Source organism: Nannobrachium achirus (assembly GCF_963921795.1).
Source record: "Nannobrachium achirus genome assembly, chromosome: 5".
Taxonomy (NCBI): Eukaryota; Metazoa; Chordata; class Actinopteri; order Myctophiformes; family Myctophidae; genus Nannobrachium; species Nannobrachium achirus.
The window spans coordinates 54,061,369-54,078,066 of record NC_137814.1 but is presented as its reverse complement, the minus strand read 5'-3'; positions in this window follow the sequence as shown (position 1 = coordinate 54,078,066).

The following is a 16,698-nucleotide window of genomic DNA, read 5'->3' as shown; positions in this document are numbered from 1 at the left end:
AACTAAAGTAAAGGTGGGTTGGAGGTTAATGTTGATCGCCTGAGCTGCTTCAATTCCCAGACCCTATATGGTCATTTCTCAAACAATTAGGCTACTCTTAGTCAAATTTGTATTTATTCTGTGAACTCTCTATTTATTTTCTTGTATGACATGTGTTAGTATAGGACGGGACCTATCTCCCTTACTCCCTTTCTATTTATGCTATCAATTAAACATCACGCCTGTGTAGTGTGGCTGTGGCGCTCTGGCGCGCCATGGACATTGTCTTTATAAACTTTTGCAAGAAATATAACCCCGATTGCAATAACAGTGGTCAGTAGGCCTACATGCAGGCTATAGTGTTGTCTGTCAAAATATTTTTTATTTCAAGACTATAAAAAGCTTGGCTATATGGTCACCGCATATCCTATAGCCTATATGATTATGTGCCTATTCATATGTTTTTCAAACAAGCAAACACATAGAAATTACATATAAAAAGAATAATAAGAAGTAGGCAGGCCTAGTGAAAATAGCCAATCTACAAGCAGCTCACAGCAAGTTGAGACGCGTTGTGAGCTTGTAGATCTGCTGTTTTCACTAGTTTGGGTCCCGGCCAGGAAAACGTCTAATCAATTGATGTCGGATATAAATTACGTCTGCTAACACGGTAACCGGACAATATTTAGGTGGTTGTCAGAAAGAAACGTTCATGCACGCACCGTGGCACACGCACTGTAAGTCACCCAGATACATCTCTCGTTCTTTTGATTGAATACTTTAATAGCAGTTTGCATATAAGAATCACAGGGACAGGGCAGTAGGCTATTACTTCATGTCACGTTCATGTTAATGTGTTATGGTTACGTTATGGTATAAAGGCTCCGTCTGGACTCGATCTTAATGTGTGTGTGGTTTACTATGATTGGCGGAGCGTACCTTCTAGCCTCACAGCTAGAAGGTCCTGGGTTCGATTCCCGCCGGGGGACGCTGTGGGCGCTGGCGGCGTGTTCCTCCTCCGCGTCATCAGCGCCCACACCCTAGGTGGGGTTGGCGATAGGGCCTTTCTGTGTGGAGTTTGCATGTTCGCCCCGTGTCTCCTAGGGTTGATACACTCACAAAAACATGCACGTAATCCTGGTCCCTAATGCCTCCCCCTGGCCAGCCGGGGCGCCTGATGGAGGGGAAAGGAACTGGTTGGAATAACGTGTTCCTTCCACGCGCTACGTCCAAACCAGGGAAATCTCCACTGTCAGGTGAAAAGAAGCAACTTGGACTCCTCATGCATAGAAGGAAGCATGAGGTCAGTCCGTTGTCTCCCCAGGCGTGGCAGAGGGAGAGCAGAGCCCAGGATTACATAGGCAATTAGCACTGGGTGAAAAAATGGGTTACAAAATTGTGGGATAAAAATTATAAAGTAAAAAAAAAAGAAACATCTACAGTAATTAGCGAATAGATTGTTGCATTCAAGTTTATTTATTTTTCTTTACCTCTCTCTGCAGACATAGTCTAGGACCTGGGTAAGATATGTATGCACTCTTAACTTAGGAGAGAATTTCTCAATGGTTCTTGACTAATATGACCCCTGGGAACAACTTAAGAACTGTGCGAAATTCTCTATCCGGGGCGAAATACCCGAAAATGACCACCACAAGCGTAATTTGGACGGGTTTTTGGGTTTTATAAACCCAAGGGCCCCCCCTAGTGTCAAAATAAAATTTGTTTTCAATAGACGCCCAATGCGCTCCATATTATATAGTCCTACATATAATAAATTCATAGGCTATTGTCATTTCCGATATATTAGGAGTCTCTACTCTCCTAATCTGTGGGCCCCCTCATAAAAGTACAACAGCTTTTATTTTCGCATTATTGTGAGGAAGCGCCAATCATAAACATCCGGTAATGTGCTATTCAAACTTGTCAGCCAACTTGTCAACAAGTGAAAGCTGGGGAAGGGAAACAAACGCTCATGTTCGCGGGAGAAAACGTGGAAGTCAAGATAGTGGGTGCACGTCCAAAGGATATAAAATAACAAATGGAAAAACCACAAAATCGTATATTTTGTTGGTGTGGATGCTTGCTTTGCTTTTTGGAGGAGACTCTGGACCTAAAGCAAAGGTAGGTCTATCTGAATTTATCTTGCTGTAATCAGTGTAATCCACTGATGTGCAGCCAATGGGCCATTAAGCTGTCTGTCTTTTTGTGTAACAACGTGACCGCGTGCCTGCGTGTGTTTGTTTTGATTGTGTTGGTGGTGGTGTTCCAGTGTTCGCGTGTGTTTGCGCTTGCACTTCATTTCGGTGCTTCGGTTGTCGCGTGTATGTTTGATTCGTGGTGTCGGTGCCTGGGTGCGTGGCACAGTGGCACTGCACATGAAAGAGAGGGAGACAAGGAGTGTGTGTGTGTGTGTGTGTGTGTGTGTGTGTGTGTGTGTGTGTGTGTGTGTGTGTGTGTGTGTGTGTGTGTGTGTGTGTGTGAGTGTGTGTGTGTGTGTGAGAGAGAGAGAGAGAGAGAGAGAGAGAGAGAGAGAGAGAGGAGTCACTTTAAAGCAGTGATATGGAAAGGGAGAGAGATGGAGAGATTATTTTATTTTGTATCATACTGTATGTAATGCTTTGGCAATATAAGAATGCTTGTCATGCCAATCACTCATGGTTGATTCTTCTGCTTCACCTTTTTGGCTTTTTGTCTCCTTCTATTGTCTAAAATTAAATAATATAGACGAATGCACAGAACTCTGCCATGTAGTTGTTCATTAGGCTATTCACAGCAGTTATTGTTAGCCTATGATTTCCACTCTGAATTAATCATTGTAGTGTATGGCTGTCAATCTGTGCTAGACAAGACCCGACAATTATCAATTGTGGGTCTTAGCCGTCGGACCGACCCGCTCACATTGGTCCCTGGGCCCCTGAGCCCAGGGCCCCTTTGATCTGAAAACCCATGGGGAATAAGGTCTAATTTCGCCACACATAGCTACATTTTAAAAACTGTTTGTGCTTTGTCATGAGGTGCTCAAAATGTACAGAATACCCATGTCTACATAGAAATGTGTAAAATATCTAATTTGATATTTTATGAAATAGCAAAAAACTGTCCACTTATTAAATAAAACTACATACACACAGCAACTGCCATAATAGTTATTAGCTTAAACTTTACAGAATTAAATGTATTTATTTGTCATACAAGGTTTTTTTTTTTTTTTTTCTAATAAAGAAAGCAATCATTTGATTAATAAACGTTTTATTAATTATCTATTGAATGTTTTTTTTCTTCTTTTTTTTCTTTTTGAAAATTAAAAATACAAAGCAAAGGTTCTGGACAGCGCAGTACCATACCATACTGTATGGTACTGTACAGTACCATGCTACAGTACCATACCATACTGTATGGTACTGTACAGTACCATGCTACAGTACCATACCATACTGTATGGTACTGTACAGTACCATGCTACAGTACCATACCATACTGTATGGTACGGTACTGTACAGTACCATACAGTACTGTACTGTACCATACCATACCAGTACTGTACACCACCATACAGTACCATACAGTACCGTACCATACTGTACAGTACTCTACGGTACCGTACAGTATGGTACTGTACCATACAGCAAGGTACCGTATACTGTATGGTACTGTACTGTACTGTACGGTATGGTACTGTATTGTACGGTGATTAAGAGCATCTACTAAATGCTTAAATTGTAAATTGTATGTACATCCAGAACCTTTGCTTTGATTTTTCATTTCAAGTTAAAAAACATTAAATTGATAATTAATAAAACGTTTATTAATCAAATAATTGCTGTTTTAGAAAAAAAAAACTTGTATGACACAAATGAATACATTTAAAGTCTAGACAGTTTAAGCTAATAACTATTATGGCAGTTGCTGTATGAAGTTTTATTTTATAAGTGGACAGTTTTTAGCAATTTTTGGCTATTTTTGGCCATTTCTCATAAAATATCAAATTTGATATTTTACACATGTCTACACATTTTCTATGTAGACATGGGTATTCTGTACATTTTGAGCACCTTATGAAATCTGTTGCACAAACGGTTTTGAAAATGTAGCTATGTGTATGTTAGTACACATGGATATGGAATTGTTCAATACCTCTACATCTGACCTCACAGACTCCCTATATGGATATAGCTGACATCACAGTGATGACTCGACGAGCTCGGCAGAAGGGTATACATGCCAAAACATTCATATACACACGCCCGCCCATGTGCACACACCCATGTGTGCAACCTCGCCCTTTAGGGCGTTTAACTGGTATTCAAATCATAAGAGGTACAAAAATATACAATTCTATAAGGCGCAGATCTGACCTAGCAAGGGACTTTGAACATGAAAGTCGCAAGAGGGCCAAACAAGGGTATTGATTGATCAGGTCAGATAAGGACCTGAGAGACAGTGGCTATTTCCCTAGAACAGTGCTAGAAGGCACAAGACTAATCAACAGAACAGTGCTAGACCGTGTGCTTCCACTCTTAAGACAATACTCTAGTCACATGATCACATGATCGCGACGCAAGCTTGAAATTATTCTATTATAATATAATATATTTTTTTTTTACAAATACTAGCCTATTAGGTGGTGGGCATGTTACTGTTATGCTACGCAGGGCACATAATTGGATAGCATTTATAACAGTGGTAGCCTCCATTAAGCCTACATTGTGTAGAATCTTGTCTTTTAAAATCCTCATGGCTCACGTGTCAGCAGAAATGCAATTACTCAACATATGGCGAAATATCACCTTGTGCGTCGTAAACTTTGAACCTGATGGCCTGAACCTATGCAGACCTCGGGAAACACCAGACACCGATCTGTACTTGAATGAATAATCAATTTCATTGATACACTGTTACTAATGATGGCCTGTATGTATATGACCTGAAACCTTTCATGAACTAGTCAGCAGAGAAGATGTCACAACAAAGACACACCCATACCCATCGCTGTTAAATACTGTACCGATAGACTAGCAGTGGAAGTGTATGTGACACTTGTTGCATTTCAGTCCAGCATGGATGCACTATTGGTTGAAAAGTTGAAGAACAGCCCTCACGCTTCTTTTAGCTTCATCCTCTTTGGACTACAGAAGCTGTTGTCGCTGCAGTTTGCCTGTCCTTGTGACGGACTCTGGAGCAACAGAGAGGTGACGGTTGTAATATTCGTCATCCCCAGCTTCATGACCTTGGCAATAATGCTGATCATCAAAACCTTCAAATGTGAACCATGGGCTGTCTTCTCGGTTACCGTCCCGAGCACCATATGGCTGATGTTGATGTTCCTCGACGGCCGGTTCTTTACTTGTTTCATGACAGACTGGGAGGGTAGATATGTGGTGCTTGACGGCGCAGATCCGCAGAGATGGTGCAAGCCAAACAACGAGACTCTCAATCCTCCTCTGGGTTATATGCTCAAAACACAAGAGTTCTTTGTTACATCTCAGGTAAGTTAAATATTCAATACATTCTGAACATTATACTGCAGGGAACGTCTATCCCATTATAACACTATTGAAAACCTTCATTGCAATATTTATGCTGTTTGCCTAATTCTGACTTTTCATAGTTTTTTTATTGTCTGTTTTGTTCCCCAGTGGATAGGCTTGGGGCTTCTGTTTTACATGAGTCTGATACTCATAGCCCTTTTAATAAAAATATTGCTTGCCGAGAGTAAAGAAGAGACCGAAAAAGAGCCAAAAGCAGAGGCACTTTGCAGGACGGTGAGTACCAGGACAATTATTTTGTTTCCCAAAGAGTGGGTTGTGACCCTATTTTGAGCTACAGAACAATTATTATGGGTCACAACCCCATTTCCTTTTCCTACTTAAAAGAACTAAAAAAAGGGGTACAGCCAATCTACAAGCTCACATATATGTGAGCTTGTAGATCTGCTATTTTCAATAGATTGTGTCCCGGGCAAACTCTCTTTTGGTCTTGAGCTAAAAGGTTTGGGAACCACTGCCCTAGAGACCTGGGTCCATCTATTGATATTACTAACAGAAAGAAAAAGACCTGGGCACTTCAGAAGAGACTACCCAAATAAAATGCCTCAGAGTCTGAGTAAAGGCCTTTGCACACAGGGTCCGATTTAACAGGCAGGAAAGAAAACTGTCAATTAATGAACACATGGTAACTGACCATGGTAAATGACCTCATGCACACCAGGTCTGAATTTGTCCACATTTGGACAATATTGTCCAGTTCTTCTGCAGGTTTTTTCTGTGTGCAAAGGCCTGAAGACAAAGTCAAAATGTCAGTCACCCCTGCAAAGTTATGAATACCTATATGCATGTATGTGTACCTTTACTTTTGTGCTGCCACTGGCAAATGAATTTCACCCACGGTATCAAAAGAGTTATATTATGAATTTGTTTTTGACTGACTAATGTTGCTTCATCAGAACTGTGTTGAACTGAACTGATATCATCTCTGTTTGTTTCATTTTGCTTGTATAGGAGGAGATGAGGCAAATAAATATCAACCTGGATGATGTCTATGATTTTGTATGGCGCAAGTCAGGTATGTTCTATTTCAGTGGTTTTCAAACTTCTTGTCAAGGGCCCCATATTTCATATGTATTTGGCCACAGACCCCCATATGGAAAAACTGAGATTTGCAAGATTTGAGATGTAAAATGTTTCTTTTGTTTTGAAATTAGCATATCTACAAGCTCAAAATACTGTACGTAGCGATGCGACACATTTTGAAATAACTGAAATTCATTCTTCAATAGGAAACAACTCGACACCGGCTCCATCTGTCGCTAAGCACGAAGATGCACAACTCGGCTGCTGTGGCTCAAAGTGAGATGGATTCCACGGTGTGAAGCTGCTCTGCTTGGCATCAGTGTGTTAATATCAGTGTAAAACGAAACGGGCAATAAGCTGGTAGAACGGCCGCATGGGAATCGTAAGGTTCGTTCGATCCTTGGCTTCCATCTGTGTTAGTGCTAAAGTTTCCTTGATAAAGACTTTATTTATTTTTTTGGTGATTGTTTATTCATGTATTATATTCAGAAGGCTAACAATGCTCCATCAAGAAATCTAGTCTTTGTAACATTTCTGAGGGGCCGCAGTCTGCTGTTGTGTTAAATGTGAGAAGCTCTGTCACTAGCAGCTCATTGGTGCATGAACCGGCCGACCCAGGGCTAAAATGATTGACCGACAGGTCTAACCAATCCGAACGAGAGGCACATCGATTGGTTAGTCGCGAGTGGCCGTGTGTTTCTAGACCAATGACAGAGCTTCTCACAGATAAAATAATATATTTTGGAGGCAGAACTGCGGACCCTAGAATTGTCACAGAGACTGATAAAGAGAATTCTATAGTGTGCTTCTAATTTAATCATTTGTATGTTTAAAGTGTTCTTGTCATTAAAGATAGTTCATTGTCTTATTTGAGTTTCCAATAGTGTAATCTTAACTTAATCAACTTGAGTTGAGATCATATTATTTCAAACTTGTGCTACCCAGTACAGAATGATAAGTACACAGGGCTCTTTCCTCTGTAATGACGTACCAAGCTCTCTCTCCCTCCCTTGGGGGAGTGACTTAATTCCTGTATGAAAACTTTACTCTGTAATATGTCTCAGAATTCATTCTCTGAATAAACCAACTCATTGAACTCCATTGGCAGCAGCTACTTTCTTGTTTATATTGAAGGAAAACATGATCTGTTTCTGAAAAAAAGACTTTCAACATTTAAAGGTTCTCTTTAAACGTTTTCAATTAAAAGGCATAAAAAGCATTGTTTGAATGGTCTTGAATGATCTTGAGATGTGTATTTAGCAGCAAGTATAAATCCTACTTTAAGTCAGTTGGAACTGACTTTGGTTGCTGAAGTTGTGGTTGTTTATCTTTTTTTTAGCACATTTTCCATATCTTGGTAGTGGAGAGGGTTAAACAAAAAATAATCTTGGGACCACCACTGACAGTCAGTCCTGATCCATGGGTTTGTCCATATGTGTTGAAATATAATGTCTATGTATTTGCTAGATAATCACAGTGTTTACTTCCATGACAATAGATTTTTTTTTTTTACACATTTTACACAGATTTCATTTCTTTGCTAAATAGTTACTATATTGATTTTAAATCATTGAATCGAATCGTATTGTATCGCCATGAATGAACCAATATCATTCATGTATCGCATCGTTAACCATGTATTGTGTCGCTGTTAAAATGAACACCCCTAGTCGTTGACGCCGTCACGTTGACGTCCGACCGGCTCCACCGCAGTGGCTGTTCCAGCACAATGAAAATCACTTTCAAACAGGAATAAAACTATTTGTGTACAACGTATGTTTATGTTGTCACAAACAGCAGAGAGCAGAAATTCACCACTGACCACTTTGTTTTGTCATGATTATAGCCTGTTGTGTTTATACCACATTTTATCAAAGAAGACCACTGTAATTACATTAAAAAAATATGTTAGGATTTTTGGGACATCTATTGTGAATGACGTGAATGGATAGCCAACAGCAGAAAAGCACGAACACATTTAAATATGCAATGCAATTACATTTAATCATATTTTATACATTGGACGGTTGTTGACAACCTAAAAAAGATTTAGTTTGAACGCTGTCACAGTAGGCCTATGCAGCACACAGCAGTGCAACATCGGGCAGTGGAGCACCCTTCGTTGATTAAAATGGGAGTGTTCCCAGCGTTGACGTTGACACAGCACTCGACGCGCCCGGTGGAGCCAGGGGGTAAGCTGCGGAGGTTAACCACCGTGGGGTCTAAGCTCTGTGGGATGCAGTGCTCTGCCCTTCAGCATCTCTACGACCAGAGGACAGTGAAGAAAGCAGGAAAGATCGCGAGATTCATAACCTCAGCACCTGCTTCCAGGTCCTGCCCTCGGGTAAAGGAGTATTAGGAGATATGGTGCCTCTAAATTCAAGACGGTAAAGATAAGTGCCATACAGTTTCATCCCTATTAGACTCCTTAATAAACACAAACCCTTACCTGATCCACCTCTCCTGGTCCAAGTGGACTAATCGAGTCGAACCAGAGTGTTTTATTTGTATATTTTGTCTTGTCTTGATGTATGCATTGACCCGAACAAAACAATTCTCCCTTGTGGATAATAAAAACAAACTAATCTAATATTTGTCAGCAGCAGCAGAAGCAGCAGCACACCAGTGATGACAATGACATCTGTAAAAAACTGAGACAGTTTTGCCCAAAAATGATTGATGCACAGTAGCCTATTCTACAGTGTCTATACAGTAGACCCCTTATCAGACAACCTCACACTGATAAGAACCAGTATCTGCGCGCAGGGGTGCATTTTGCTAAAAGATACATTTAATTTATATCTATCTATAAATGCGACAAATCTCTGTTTGTTTGTTTGTTTGTAATCCGCGTATCTCGAGAACCGTTCGTCCCACCGGCTTCAGATTCGGCACGCGCGTTCCCCGCCGCCGCGCGGAGTGCAGTGCCAGGCCTCGACCCGACCCGACTCGCGGTTTTCCGAAACCGGCGCGAAACGTTCGGAATCTCCTTATGCGGAGCTGATTGTTGACATCAGGCTGTTCCGGAGGAAATCGGCGCAAGCGCTGAGTCATTGTGACATCACTTCATAAAAGGCTCTGACATCACGTACGCCACATGAGTCAACACAAAATCTCTGTGAATGTGTATGTATGTATGTAATCCGCGTATCTCGAGAACCCTTCTTCCCACCGGCACGCGCGTTCTCCAGATATGGGCATAAAGTCTGACATCAGAGTTTTCCGCAACCGGTACTGTGTGTGCAGAGATCTTCATATATGGGCATAAGTGGACAAAGACAAACAGATGGTCAAAACGGGTCCTATGACAACAGGTATATTGGGGTTTGCATTAAAGGGTGGGGCATTCATGGGGTTTGCATTAAAGTGTGGGGCATTCATTCCCTATTTCAAATTCGGCACGTGCGTTCCCCACCGCAGCAGGTAGTGCAGTGCTCGGCCTCAACCCGACCCGACCCACGATTGTTTGAAAAAGCGACAGAAATCTCATATATGGGCATAAAATGGACGCAGATAAACAGATATCTCCATATATGGCATATATGGGCATACAATGGATGCAGAATCACAAAGATCTCCATATACGGGCATAAAAGGGACACAGACAGACAGATACAGAGATCTCCATATATGGGCATAAAATGGATGCAGATAGACAGATATCTCCATATATGGGCATATATGGGCATAAAATGGACCCAGAACTATAACTGCAGTGATCTCCATATATGGACATAAAATGGACACCGACAGACAGATACAGATATCTCCATATATGGGCAAAAATGGACACAGGCAGACAAATGGTCAAAACGGGTCCTATGAAAACAGGTATAATGGGGTTTGCATTAAAGGGCGGGGCATTCATTCCCTATTTACATTGTTCCGAGTTGGCCAGGTCGCCGACTAGACGCTGGGCCGCCCGAAGGGCGGCCCAGCTTCTAGTACTGTAAATACATGTATTCGTGGATTAATTTTCTCCATTGACTTTAATTAAAACATTTAAATTTTCCAAATATGGAGAAGACTGACATCATACATGTCTGACATCATAGACCACATGAGACTGACAAAGTATGTCCATATTTGTCCTTTCCAATATATGGGCTTAATATTGATGACACCAAGGATCTCCATATGGGCATAAAAGGGGCAAGGGACTGACTAATTTATTAGTGAATTAAATTTCCCTATTGACCCGAATGGGGAAACAAACATTCTGTAAGATGAGCACACACACACACACACTGTTTACAAGAAAACGTTTAATTATTAAAACAGTAACACATTTACCATACAATAATATTTTAAATATAACAGATACATAAACAAGACCCTCATTCAGGTTATTGTTCAAAGATACAGCATTATATCATTATGTACATACAACAGTTATTTTATCTGTGAAAAGCTCATTGGATTGGTTAGACCTGTCTGTCAATCATTTTAGCCCCGGGTTGGCCGGTTCGTGCACCAATGAGCTGCTAGTGACAGAGCTTCTCACAGATACCAGACGTTTTGGAGGCAGACTGCAGACCCCTGTCACAGAGACTAGATTTCTTTAGGGAGCATTGTTAGCCATAATAAATAATAAATAATAATAAATACAAATAAATACAAATAAGCATGTATTGATAAAGGACATTTCAACACTAACCCAGAGGGGAGCCAAGGATCGAACGAACCTTTCCGATTCCCATGTGGCAGTTCTACCAGCTTATTGCCCTTGTTTTACACTGATATTAACGCTGATGCCAAGCAGAGCAGACACCGTCACACGGTCTCCTTTTGAGTCCCAGGAGTCGAAGTGTTTTCTGACAGACACGGCGAAACCTCGTTCTGGTTGGAGTCTTTCTGGCAGGAGTCATCCTTAGTGACGTCAATACGTCCGGGGTCCGGGGACCACCTGTGGGTCCCCGGACCCATTGCATTCGACAATTGCAACATCACTTCTTCCTCGTTCTGGCTTGGGCCATAGTCGGTCCTGTGTGCGTTTGTGTTTCCTGTGGATGAATGTATGTCAGTTATTTCAAAGTGGGAAACTATTTCACTGCGTCCCTGAACCGTCCCCACATTTATAGAGCACCAAAATAGCAAACAGCAGTTCTGGCTAAACGTTATTCTCAGATGGGCTTTTTCTTAGTTTAGGAGCAGGTGGAAGAGCGGCCTGCTCACTCCTCATGCATTGAAGGAAGCATGAGCTCAGTTAGGGGCTTTCCCCAGGTTGGCAGAGGGGGAGTAGCGCTTAGGATTACAGCTTAGGCAATTGGCACTGGGAGAAATTGGTTACAAAATCGTGGGATAAATAATTTAAAGAAAACACAAGTAGAGGAGTTGTGATCCAGGTTAGCGATCAGGATCTCCAGACATTTTAACAACCCAAATCTTGCAAATCTCTGACACAAAAATGTTTTCAGATGGGTGTCTGTGGCCAAATAAACATGAATTTGGGGGCCCTTGACAAGAAGTTGGTATCACTGAAATAAAGTGAAAGAACATACCTCCCACGACAAAACAACATCCACACCAAGTCCCTCCTGCTTTCGGTTTTGTCAATCCAATGACTGAAAGGATTATGAGTACGCAAAACAGGTAAAACAGTAACGCCAAGCCTATCCGCTGTGAGACAAAACAGACAATACATAATTTACAAGAAAAAACTATGAAAAGTTAAAACTGAATTATTAAAGAACATTACTAGTTACGCAAACAGCATCAATATTGCAATGAAGGTTTTCAATAGAGCATGTTATAATGGGATACACATCCTGAGTCTATAATGTACGGCATGTGGGAGAATATCGAACTTACCTGAGATGTAACAAAGAGCTCTTGCGTTTTGAGCATACAACCCAGAGGAGGCTCGAGATCGTCGTCGTCTAGACAGGTAAGAGATGAATTGTTTGGCTCGCACCATCTCTGTGGATCTGCGCCGTCAAGCTCCACATATCTGCCTTCCCAGTCTGTCATGGCACAAGTAAAGAACCGGCCGTCGAGGAGCATCAACATCAGCCAAATGATAATGGGTGTGGTAACGGAGAAAAATGTCAATATACTTTCTAGTACTCCTCTTACTGCGAACCCTTCAATGATCAGCATTAATGCTAGGATAATTATAGTTGGTATTATGAAGACAGCAGCAGTCAGCTCTCTGTTTCTCCATAGTCCGTCACAAGGACAGGCAAACTGAAGGGCCAAGAGCTGCTCGATCCCAGCCAGGATGATTCCAAAAGAAGCTCTGGATGCCACAGGGTACTTTGTAAACTTTTCCTTTAACGCTTCCATGATGGAATGAAAAGCAATAAGTGTCACACACTTCCACTGCCATCAGTACAGTATTTAACAGAGGAGATAGGGTGGGTGTGTCCTCTGTTCTGACATCTTCTCAGCTGACAGCTCACGAGAGGTTTCAGGTGAGCTTACATTTTGAACAGAAACTGGAGGGAGGGATGCATAAATCCATGCTTGATAGGCCTATAAGTGGGCCTACCAGAAAGACCACCAAGCAAGTGCAGTAGTAAAACATGTTTTTAATCGTCATGTAATCATGTTGAGAAGGTGAAAGTGTATTAGCAGTTTGCAATAGAAAAAAGTACAGTTTCATGACAGTACAAATCACTTGTACGGTCAACTAAAAGGAGATCCTAGTAAGCTTTACCGCTTATTTACACAGGAACCCCTTCATGTATCTCAAAGGCATACAGGGTACACTACACACCCCTAACTTTTTTTTTTTTTTTTTGCTTACAAGATTGCTGTAATTGAAATAAAACAATTCAACAAAAAATCAAATTAAAGGAGTTATTTTGTCTAAAAAAAGTGGTCAAAAATCACAATATTGTCCATTTTGGCAGCCATTTTGGTGACCTGAACACAGCTCAAAGGGGAGCCGTGGGGCTTATGCAAATCCACTTATTCCATCGCTCCTAAATACATTTTTCGGCTAATATCTCCCCTTCATACAGAACATACACTGTTAGCGTGGCAAACACATTGCACTTCAGTGTTATGTCATTGTTGAGATTCTACAGTAAAACATAAAAAAATGGTTAGAAAGATTAGGTTACAACTCAAAGTGCAAAGATAAGACCCAATAACCTATGTTAACAAACCCAGAGTAAATGATAAAACAAGTAAATTATAAAATATACTACAGTTACAGTGCATCATGCACCAGACCAGGGGCGGAGCGTCCGGGTAAGCTGGGTAAGTGGCCGCATATAGGCCCGCGAACCGCGGGGGCCCGGCGGTCAGCCTCCGACAGACTGTCAGTCTCAGTCCAAAATGACCGTCAATCTGCCTGACCGTCCCCCTCCCTTGCAATTGGGTCCCCTTTCTGTATCGCGCTGCCTCTGTTACACCTATTTCCTGTTTATATTAACCTGGGTAAAATGTCTCACATTGGGAAGTAAAGGGGGACACACACTTTATTGTGAAGGACAACAGGAAGAGCAGACAGATGTCATGGCTTGATTGGCTTCTATTCACAGACAGACAATAATGTTGTTTACGTTTAGTGAGAAGTGTAGTGATGGCTGCAGAGTGGAACCGCGCACTTTCAAAACCATTTGTAATTTGTATCAATTAAAATATACCACAGACACTTTCAAACGAGACAGGCAGCGATGCACAACACAAGCAAGCAATTAAGGCATTAATCATGACGGTGGATATTGAACAATTATGCCAGCGAGGAAACTATACAATGATTATCATCAAGGATACTTTCTGATTCTGGAACTGGAACAACTAATCTGTGAGTATGGGGAACGTGCGTATGACGTTTTGTAGGCCGATTTGGAGTTATCGGCCTACAAAACCAGCGCCATTGCTGAGGGGGACCAGTCAAAAAAGAAAAAAGAAAAAAAATCTGTAGTTGCTTCTTGTCGGTGAGGTGGTGTGTAGGCTGGCTGTGTACATTTGTGTACATGTGTACTGACTAAAGTAATCAAATAATACTAATCAAGTACTGACAATCAAATAACAGATGGCCTCAGCAGGTAGGCTATCTTTATATTACAAAAGAGTAAGTGATCTACTTCCGGGTCATGTATCGCTAACTTAAATACCAAACCACTTGGCCAAGATGTACTACATATGTACTAAATATAGCTTAAAAATTCAAACACCCATGTCACCTTTGCAAGATGTCGTTTCCAAACCTCTGTATACAGTTGTATTCGTTATTACCCTCATATTTTGCCTCTGTATAAAATAGTCCGCCGGTCAAATATGTCCGACCGGAAACGTGCACTGCGGCACAATAGTTCCGCCACAATAGTTCCCCCCCCCCCCAATTTTTTTTTTTTTTTAACGTTTTTTTTTTTTTTTACGTTTTTTTTTTAACTTTTTTTTTAACTTTTTTTTATTTTTTATTATTTTTTTTTTATTTTTTAACTAGATGTGAGCGGCCCAAAGGGCCGCGACCCTCTAGTATAATACAAAACAATTAATTCCATTAACCAAAGACAAAACGGAGCAACAGGGCGACTGGAGAAAGAAAAATGACAACAAGATTTGTCACAAGATGTTGAAACATTTTCCAGTGACTAAATATAAAATAGCCTACAATTAAAATTATGCAAGTAAACAACATTCGATTGTGGTTTAATAAATAGGCTTAGGCCTAAAGAGATTATATTTTAATCGGCAATGCAACACAGGTCCCGTCTTACTCACAAATACAAAGTGAAGCTCACTCGACCATTTCTCTCTCTCTTTCTCTCTCTCTCTCTCTTTCTAGCCTACAACTATTACAAACAAACGGAAAATGACTTACCTCTGTAGATAGAAAATAGCCTAAAAGCATTCCTTTCTCCCTGGCTTTTGTTTCAATGTTAATAGGCCTATTATAGATTCCTAGGCAGCCAACCAGCAGCATTGGACAATAATAAGTCTACATTACATGATAAAGTTTACACCGCTCTGACTTCTGACAGTGCCTGTCAATCAGTTCACACAGCTGCAGACAGTATGTTAGATTGCGTAGACCTCACCACATGAAAGGCAGAGGCACGCATGGACTTTTAATAGCCTAATAATAAGCTAAATGCTCGGGTCTCTCTGAACCTCGGAAATAAACGGATTTCAGGACAATGTCACAGGTCTCAAAAAAAAAAAAAAAAAAAAAAAAGGAATCAGAAGGGGACGGAACTGGACAAGACCATTACGGGGCCACTCGCCTTTGGTTTTGTAATTTGGCATAACAAATATATTTCTATTTAATATATTATAGGCTTGACCATTTCTCTCTCTCTCTCTCTCTCTCTTCTGTTGGATAATTAGAGAAAGGTTGGCGTGAGACGGGTAAGGGGGCCCGAGCATTCTGGCTCGCATACCGGCCCGGTTCTGAATTGTTCCGCCACTGCACCAGACCATCCAGACCTCACACATTCCAAGATCAGACCAAAAGGCCTTAGTTAACAAACAGAGTAGATAATAAAATGAGTTTAATACCTTTTCTAAATGATACATATAGAACTGTATATTGCGTTCTACTTCAAACGGACAGTTCTCTATTACAGTATTGACTCATATAGCATATATAGCTCAGACTACATGTTTTTCAAATATATAAAAAGGTCTTCAAATTAGTGTGTGTGTGTGTGTGTGTGTGTGTGTGTGTGTGTGTGTGTGTGTGTGTGTGTGTGTGTGTGTGCGTGCGTGCGTGCGTGCGTGCGTGCGTGTGTGTGTGTGTGTGTGTGAGCGTGTTTGTGCATGCGTGCACAGGGGTTGGCTGAACATAAGCAAAAAGAAGAGATGTACAACAATAGAATCTGTTTAGCGAGCTCCTTTTAGAACCGAATCCAATTTCTTTGGAATAATAATCATAATAAGAGTCACCAATCAATCAGCCAAAATGGCTATACATTTTTGCAGAAATCTCTCTTGACCTTTTAAGCCATGGGGTGTTCAAAGTGCAGCCCAAGGGCCAAATGCAGCCCCGTGAAAAATCTTATACGGCCCGTGGCTTCATTCCTAAATTGTACTATAAACGGCCGGCAGCACCGTCAAACAAGAATATTTTATAGTATATATTGTCAGGATTCCTTGTTCCCTCATTCTAAAGCAGGGGTCTTCAACGTCTTCAGGCCAAGGACCCCTTAGTTGAGAGCGAGATAAAGCAGGGACACCCCACAACCTTTTCATA